Source organism: Zingiber officinale, chromosome 9A (assembly GCF_018446385.1).
Source record: "Zingiber officinale cultivar Zhangliang chromosome 9A, Zo_v1.1, whole genome shotgun sequence".
Taxonomy (NCBI): Eukaryota; Viridiplantae; Streptophyta; class Magnoliopsida; order Zingiberales; family Zingiberaceae; genus Zingiber; species Zingiber officinale.
In genome coordinates this window covers 84,619,890-84,627,032 of record NC_056002.1, presented here as the reverse complement: position 1 = coordinate 84,627,032, position 7,143 = coordinate 84,619,890, and the positions used below count along the sequence as shown (strand labels likewise).

Genomic DNA, 7,143 nt, shown 5'->3' with positions numbered 1-7,143 from the left:
TTAGATAGCAATTAAGCTTAACTTTGAATCCCTTTGTCATTATCAAAACTAAGGTTCGATAGTCGGATGCTTCCCGCACAAACAATCTCCCCTTTTTTATTATGGCAATCAAAATTCAAAGTTAAGTAAAAAATGCAATAAAGATAAACATAAATGAGTACAAGCATAAATAAAACATAAGCACATACAAAGCTTCCCCTTAATAGAAGCTCTCCCTTAACAAAAATTTTCTTTTTGTTTTGAATTTTCTTTAGTTTTCTTTGAATTTTCTTATACTCTCCCCCTTTGCCATATATCAAAAACAATTAAGAAGAGAGAAAAATATTCTATTAATTTTAAGCTCCCCCTGAAGGGTAGCATAGTTGAGTACTTAGATTTTGATAAAAATTTGATTAAGTACTTAGCTTTAAAAGGATTTTGTCATAAAAACATAGTCAAATCCTTTGCTTAAAAAAACTTAGTTAAATAATTTTGAAATTGATTTTTAAAGAATTTTTCAAATAATTTGAAATTTATTTTTAAAGGATTTTTTCAAATAATTTTGAAATTGATTTTTAAAGAGTTTTTCAAATAATTTTGAAATTGATTTTTAAAAGAATTTTTCAAATAATTTGGAAATTGATTTATAAAGGAATTTTTCAAATAATTTAGAAATTGATTTTTAAAGGAAATTTTCAAATAATTTTGAAATTGATTTTAAAAGAATTTTTTCAAATAATTTTGAAATTGATTTTTAAAGAATTTTCCAAATAATTTTGAAATTGATTTTTAAAGAAAATTTTCAAATAATTTTGAAATTGATTTTTAAAGAGTTTTTCAAATAAAGGTTGATTGGGTTTAGTTGATTTTAATTAAATTTGCTTAAATTTTGAACAATTTGAACTTATTTGAACCTAGATCCATCTCACCCGATTCTAAATTATCAATCAGGTAATCTTAAGTAATTTAGGAGATGGTTATCTTTAATTTAGGTTATTTCTAAGGATTAATTTATATTTGAGTTAAACTTAGGTTTTCCAATTAGTCAATTAAATATGTCCTTCCATGATTGATTCCTAGGTCAGGGCGAGGCTCTAGGCCTTCTTGGGTATGAGATCATCCACCCTTCCTAGACATAATCAATCAAAGAAATATATATTTAATTTTCTTTTCGAAACTCTTTGATTTAACTAGCAAGTGTAAATTATGCCTAGATCCTTAAGCTATCCTAGTCTAAGCATGTATATTGCAAGGAAAATAGATAAACAAGCATCAATCAATTTTATCTATTTATTGAGATAGTTTTTCTATTAGCGCCCCCTGGATCATAGCCTCGATATGGTCTATCAAAGAAATGGATATGATCCTTGGGGACCCAATAGTGACCAGGTCTAACTTGATTAACCAAGTTTGACTTAGGGACCCATGCTTGAATTATGTTTATATTATTTCTATTTACTAGAGATAGATATGATTTATGTTAGTTAGTGCCCTAGAGCCAATCATTTGATGATTGTTGTATGAACTCATTGTATCATATTCTTATATATTAATAAAGACATTTGTTTTGGTTATTATACTTACTTGTATTGGTGTCAAATAAATAAGTATAATAGCATCCTTGAGTAGAAGGTTCTTACCTATATCAATCGATTGGTTGAATCGATAGTGAGATGATATAGGGAACACTACTCTTAATCATTCCTAGTCGAGTATTAACATTCAGGGACAATGTTAATGCGACGAGACTAGCATGTAGGTCAACTCGATGACTTGATCTCACAAGTCATGGATATAGAGATATCAAGTTGACACATGGGTATGCATTGGAGAATGTATACTGAATGACCCGCCATGAGAAAGTATCATGGATCGTTATATGAGTGTCATATACTTTCTCATATGGCTATTAGTATGACTACTAGTCCTTGGACCTGAAGTCACCATGGTTCCCTACATAAGGAGTTACGTACTTTAGCTTCATCAAACATTACCCGTAACTGGGTGGACTATAAAGGCGATTACTGGGTATGTAACAAATTATGCGGAGGGATGTGACTGATGTAGATGGGATCTATCCCTCCTATATGACAGGAGAGACATCGATATTCTTGATAGAGTTAGACCACTAAGTGTATGGCCATGCCCAAATGAGTCAATATGATATATTGAGCTCATTTGATTGAGTGAGTCTACTTAGAGTTCAAGATTTGGATTGATTAGAGGATGACACGGTCTATGCCTCACATTGATCAATCTAAATGTCAAGGATAGAAGCACACTTGTCATATATTGTGAAGAGTCACAATTAGTAGTCACAAGGTGATGTTGGATCTCAACATTCTTATAACTTGGGTAGTAATTGTAACGACCCAATTTTCCCATTTCAAGTTCTAAAGGGCCATAAAAATATTTGGGAATGCCTTTAAAATATTCTAGAGATTTTTAGGAATTTTTAGAGTATTTTTACGTAATTTTTGGAGGTCGTTTAGTATTTTTACAAAACCAAAGAAGTTTAAGCAAAAAGTGTTGGAGAAGAGGTTCGAACCCGCGACCTCGGGTCGGACCAAACCAAGCCAAACCGGCTTGACCAGCTGGGATAAGAGATTTATGTTAATCTCAAATAGAGTTAAATAAGGATATAGTATAGTTTGGAATAAAACCCTTATATATAAAAGGGAATTAGGTTTTGGATTTTCCAAAAACCTAACATTTTCTCCCGAAATCTTTTTCTCCTTCTCCCTCGCGACGGCGCCCTCTCCCTCGGCGGAAACGAAGAAGAAGCTAGGTTTTTGGGTCTCCGGCGCCGGCGAAGCTTTCTTCCGGCCAGCCCTCACCCGTGGGTGGTCATCCCGACAGAGAAGAGCTCGCGGGCACAAGAGGAAGCCAGAAAATCTGCAAACCCGAGCCCTCCGAAAACCCTAAGAGCCTTCTCCTTCCTCCTCCTCGGTTGTAAGTCCAAGAACCGGCTGTAAGTACTACTCACCTGTGGTAGGAGTTGCTCCGATCTTTCGGTTTTCGTTTCCTTGTTTTCCTGAGTTTTCTTGAATCCGAAACATACTATAAAGATTTTGGCTTTGGATGTTCTTCCGTGGGTTTCCTTTGCATTTCGGTTGTAACATGCCTAAAGGTTTCTGTGATTCTGTGAAGGTATAGGTTTGAATAAGTTACGTGGATGTTGTTTGTAACATTTCAGCAAGCAGAATTATGCTAGGAAAGGGGCACGATCAGCCTTGTTACTTGGTTCCAGGAGTAGATTTTATGTTATTTGTAAATTGTACACATTGCTATGTGTTTATTGAGTTCTTTTAGAGTTGGATTTCTTAAGTTTCAATTTAGCAAGTTGGATTCTTGCTTTTGGGTGGCTGCTGTGAGTTGATAAAAGGGAGAAGAAGGGATTTGAATGGTTTTAAGTCTGTCCTAGTTTAAAGCATGTGGTGTTAGCTTTAGATACTTGCTGTTTTAGATTTCCTTTGAATTTGGTTCATTCCTGTGGACTGAACAGTAGCAATTCTTCAGCTTTCTTTTGGCTGCCGTGAGATTTATAGGAAGTTGAGAAGAGGTTTTAGGTAAATGGAATAGTTTCCATTAGAAATTAGTTGGGCAGGTGTAATTTCCCCTTGCTGCCATGAAACTTAATTTAAGCTGTGTAGTATTGAACAGCTTATTTGTAGCTTAGTTTTACCTTGTTATATTAAGCACAAACAACATACATTTAGAGCACCTTGTAGTTCAGTTTTCCTGGCCAAAAACAGGGCACGAACAGCTATATATAAAGTGTGTTTTGTAGCATGATTGATAAGATCAAATTAGTCTTCCTTTGCCCTATTTCACAGCATGTTTAGTAAGCTCAAAGTTGCATTCTTTTGCCTAGTTTACAGCATGTTTAGAGAATCCCTAAAGTAGCATTTTTGCCCTATTTTATAGCATGGTTAGAAAGTCCAGATTTGCTTTCCTTTGCTCTATTTTATAACACGCTTAGGGAGTTCAGATTTGCTTTCCCTTGTGTTATTTTATGGCATGCTGAAGAAGTTTAAAGTAGCATGTTACCTTATTTTGTATAGCATGTTTAAAGGCCTTAAAGTAGTATTCTTTGTCATGTTTTAATAGCAGGTTTAGAAGCCCTTAAAGTAGCATTCCATGCTCTGTTTCTACAGCATGATAGAAAGTGTAGAGTTACATATATTGCTTTTATTACAGCATACTTAGAAAGCCCAAAGTTAGCTTCCTTTTGCTTTATTTATAGCATGATTAGAATCATTCCATACTTGATTTTACAGCATGTTTAGAAGCACTAAAATAGCATCCTTTGCCATGTTTTCATCGTATGATTCAAAGGCTTTAAATTTGTTTTCTTTAGTTTAGCTTATAGCATGATCAGTAAGCTTTAAGTTACTTGTTTTATTCTGTTATATAGCATGGTTAGTTGATTATACACCCATACTTGTTAAGTATATTTAAAGGACTCCCACAATCTTTAATAAAAGATAATAAGGAAGATAAAAGAATAAGAAAGATAACAAGTAAGTCAAGCAAGAGGCTAGTACCCGACATCCAAGAGCTTGTCGTTAAACAAATCCAGGTGACCATTTCCGAGGTCTTGGCCCTGGTAGACCGAGGTCTGCTCTTTTAGGATTGGTGGCTCGCAACCCCAACCTATTAGGGAACGCGCATGAGATGGTACTAAGCCTGGGCCCAAAGTAAAGAAAAGTAAAGAAAGAAAGAAAAGTAAGAAGGAAGAAAGAAAGAAAGAAGAAGAAAGTAAAGGATAGAAATTAAAAGATTAATTTCTAACACAAGGATACAAGAAATGAAATAAGTTCCAAGCTTAGAATAAATAAGAATGGTTAGTTTCTTTGATTCTAAGTTTACATTGTTAGTTTCTTGTTATCCTGCTTGATACTGAGTATGATTTGTATTCTGTTCATTTTCTGTATACCATGAGCACATGCAGATAGCTTTATTATTATTTCAGTTTCAGCACTTATGCATTTCATTTATGCATTTCGAGTTTTGTGAGATAGATTAGTACTTACTAAGCGTTTTCGCTTATAGATACTTTTCTTTTTCCTCCTACTGCAGATAAAGGAAAAGCTAAGATATGAAGGGAGGCGATAGGGTGGTGGTGATGATGGATGTGTGTGGTGGCTGGACTATGGAGAGATCCAGAATGAGCTGGCAAATTGCCAAGACTTTTCTGTTTAGTTCTTTTAGTTCTCTTTTAAGTGTTATTATGGGTTGAGACTGTAAATAAGTTTATTCCGCATTTGTAATTAGTTTTCTTTTATTATGAGTTGGAGTAGTATAGTTGTTGCTATTGCTAGAGTAGTTTCTTTCTTCCTGTTGATTTATTACTGCGTGGTTGTGAATAAAATGTGTTCCAGCCGCCTGTGGCTGCGTATATATCTTATGTATTATGGATTTGGTCACCGGTACAGGGGAGACTCTGCCGAAATTTTTCGGTAGGAATTTCTCTGAACCGTGATAAATCTAAGTGTCGCTAAGAATAGCATAAGTGAAACTAGTAAGTAGAGTAGGAGTTAGGTAACGGTCGCCCTTAGAGAGTAGTAGTAAGAAGGGTGGTCGTTACAGTTGGTATCAGAGCAGTGTTCCATTCTCCAGCATCACACACACATCAGCATCATCCTCGCCGTCTCCAAGTAAGAAAGTATTTAAATCCTTTCTTTATTCTGCTTTCCTTATTATTAACTGCAGTATAGTGTACTTATTTGTTTGAGTGCTTAAGTAAGATAAAAGATTTAGTTCCCTTTTCTTTATTCATATTTATGTATGATTAGAAGGGTTAAAGTAAGATATCAAGTCCTTTTCTTTGCATAATTAGATGTTAAGAAAAAGGATGTCCCCGTACCATTCGTATTGAGAACCATGATCAGGAGAACGAAGAGTTTAGATCAACTGAGCCCAATCTCTCTGAAGTTGTTGCCTAACTCCAGAGACAGGTAGCAGGATAGCAGCAAGTGATTGCCAATCTAATGGGCAATCAGAAGCCAGCTCCTCCCACTTCCCCAACCACTAATGTGGAGACCCCAGTGGTGACTGAAGTCCCATCAGTTGCCTTGGAAGTCGCCATAACACCTAGAAGACAAGAAGCATACCTCATCCAGTGGCTGAAGCTGAAACCAGAAAGCTTCTCAAGCACGACTGAGCCCTGGGATGCCCAGGCTTGGTTTAAAACACTAGAGAGCACTATGGAGTTTCTTGACTGGCCAGAAGTCGAGAAGGTCAAGTGTGCCTCTTTCTGCCTATCTGGAGGTGTTTGTATGTGGTGGGAGCGAGTGGAGAGTAAGAGAGCAGTCGATTAGATGAGCTGGGCAGAGTTTCAGTTAGAGTTCTATGAAGAGTTCTATCACCAACAAGCACTATGAGGAGTTATAGAGTTCAAGCCAGCCAAGATAGAAGACAAGACAGTAGGGAGCCCGGAGCCCCAGTCAAGTAAGTGTAGAAGAATAGGAAGAAGGTAAGAAAGAGGGGGTTCGGGTGGTCTGTGAATATCCCGAGGTATTCCCAGCAGATCTACCTGGACTACCTCCCAATAAATGAATGGATTTGAGATTGAATTGGTTCCTAGAACCGGTCCAATTTCAAAAGCTCCGTATCACATGTCTTCAGTAGAGCTGAAGGAGTCACAAGAACAACTACAGGAGTTACTTGACAAAGGCTTCATTCGCCCTAGTCATTCACCCCGGGGAGCTCCAGAGTTGTTCGTTAAGAAGAAAGACGGATCTGTGCTAATATGCATAGATTTTAGAACGCTGAGCAAAGCAGCAGTTAAAGGACAAGTACCCCCCTTCCCAGGATCGATGACTTATTTGATCAGTTAAGAGGAGCGACGGTGTTCTAAAAGATAGACTTGCGCTCTGGGTACCATCGGCTGAAAGTGAAAGAATGAGATATACCCAGAACGGCATTCAGAACCAGATATGGACACTACGAGTTTGTAGTTATGCCATTTGGAGTGACCAATGCACCTGCGGTCTTCATGGACCTAATGAACAGAGTGTTCAGAGAATATCTTGACAGATTTGTCATTGTATTCATCGATGACATTCTGGTCTATTCAAGGACCCCAAAGGAGCATGACACGCACTTGAGGATAGTACTGCAGACTCTTCAGCAGAAGCAGCTTTATGCTAAATTCTCAAA

At 36.6% G+C, this 7,143-nt stretch overlaps 1 long non-coding RNA gene across 1 annotated transcript; it reads left to right on the top strand.

The window, feature by feature from the left end:
* The first annotated feature begins 2,707 nt into the window (after positions 1-2,707).
* LOC122021436 lies at positions 2,708-5,296 on the top strand. Its single transcript, XR_006122552.1, has 2 exons — positions 2,708-2,950; positions 5,062-5,296. It is a non-coding gene; the product is annotated as an uncharacterized LOC122021436 (long non-coding RNA).
* Positions 5,297-7,143: the final 1,847 nt, after the last annotated feature.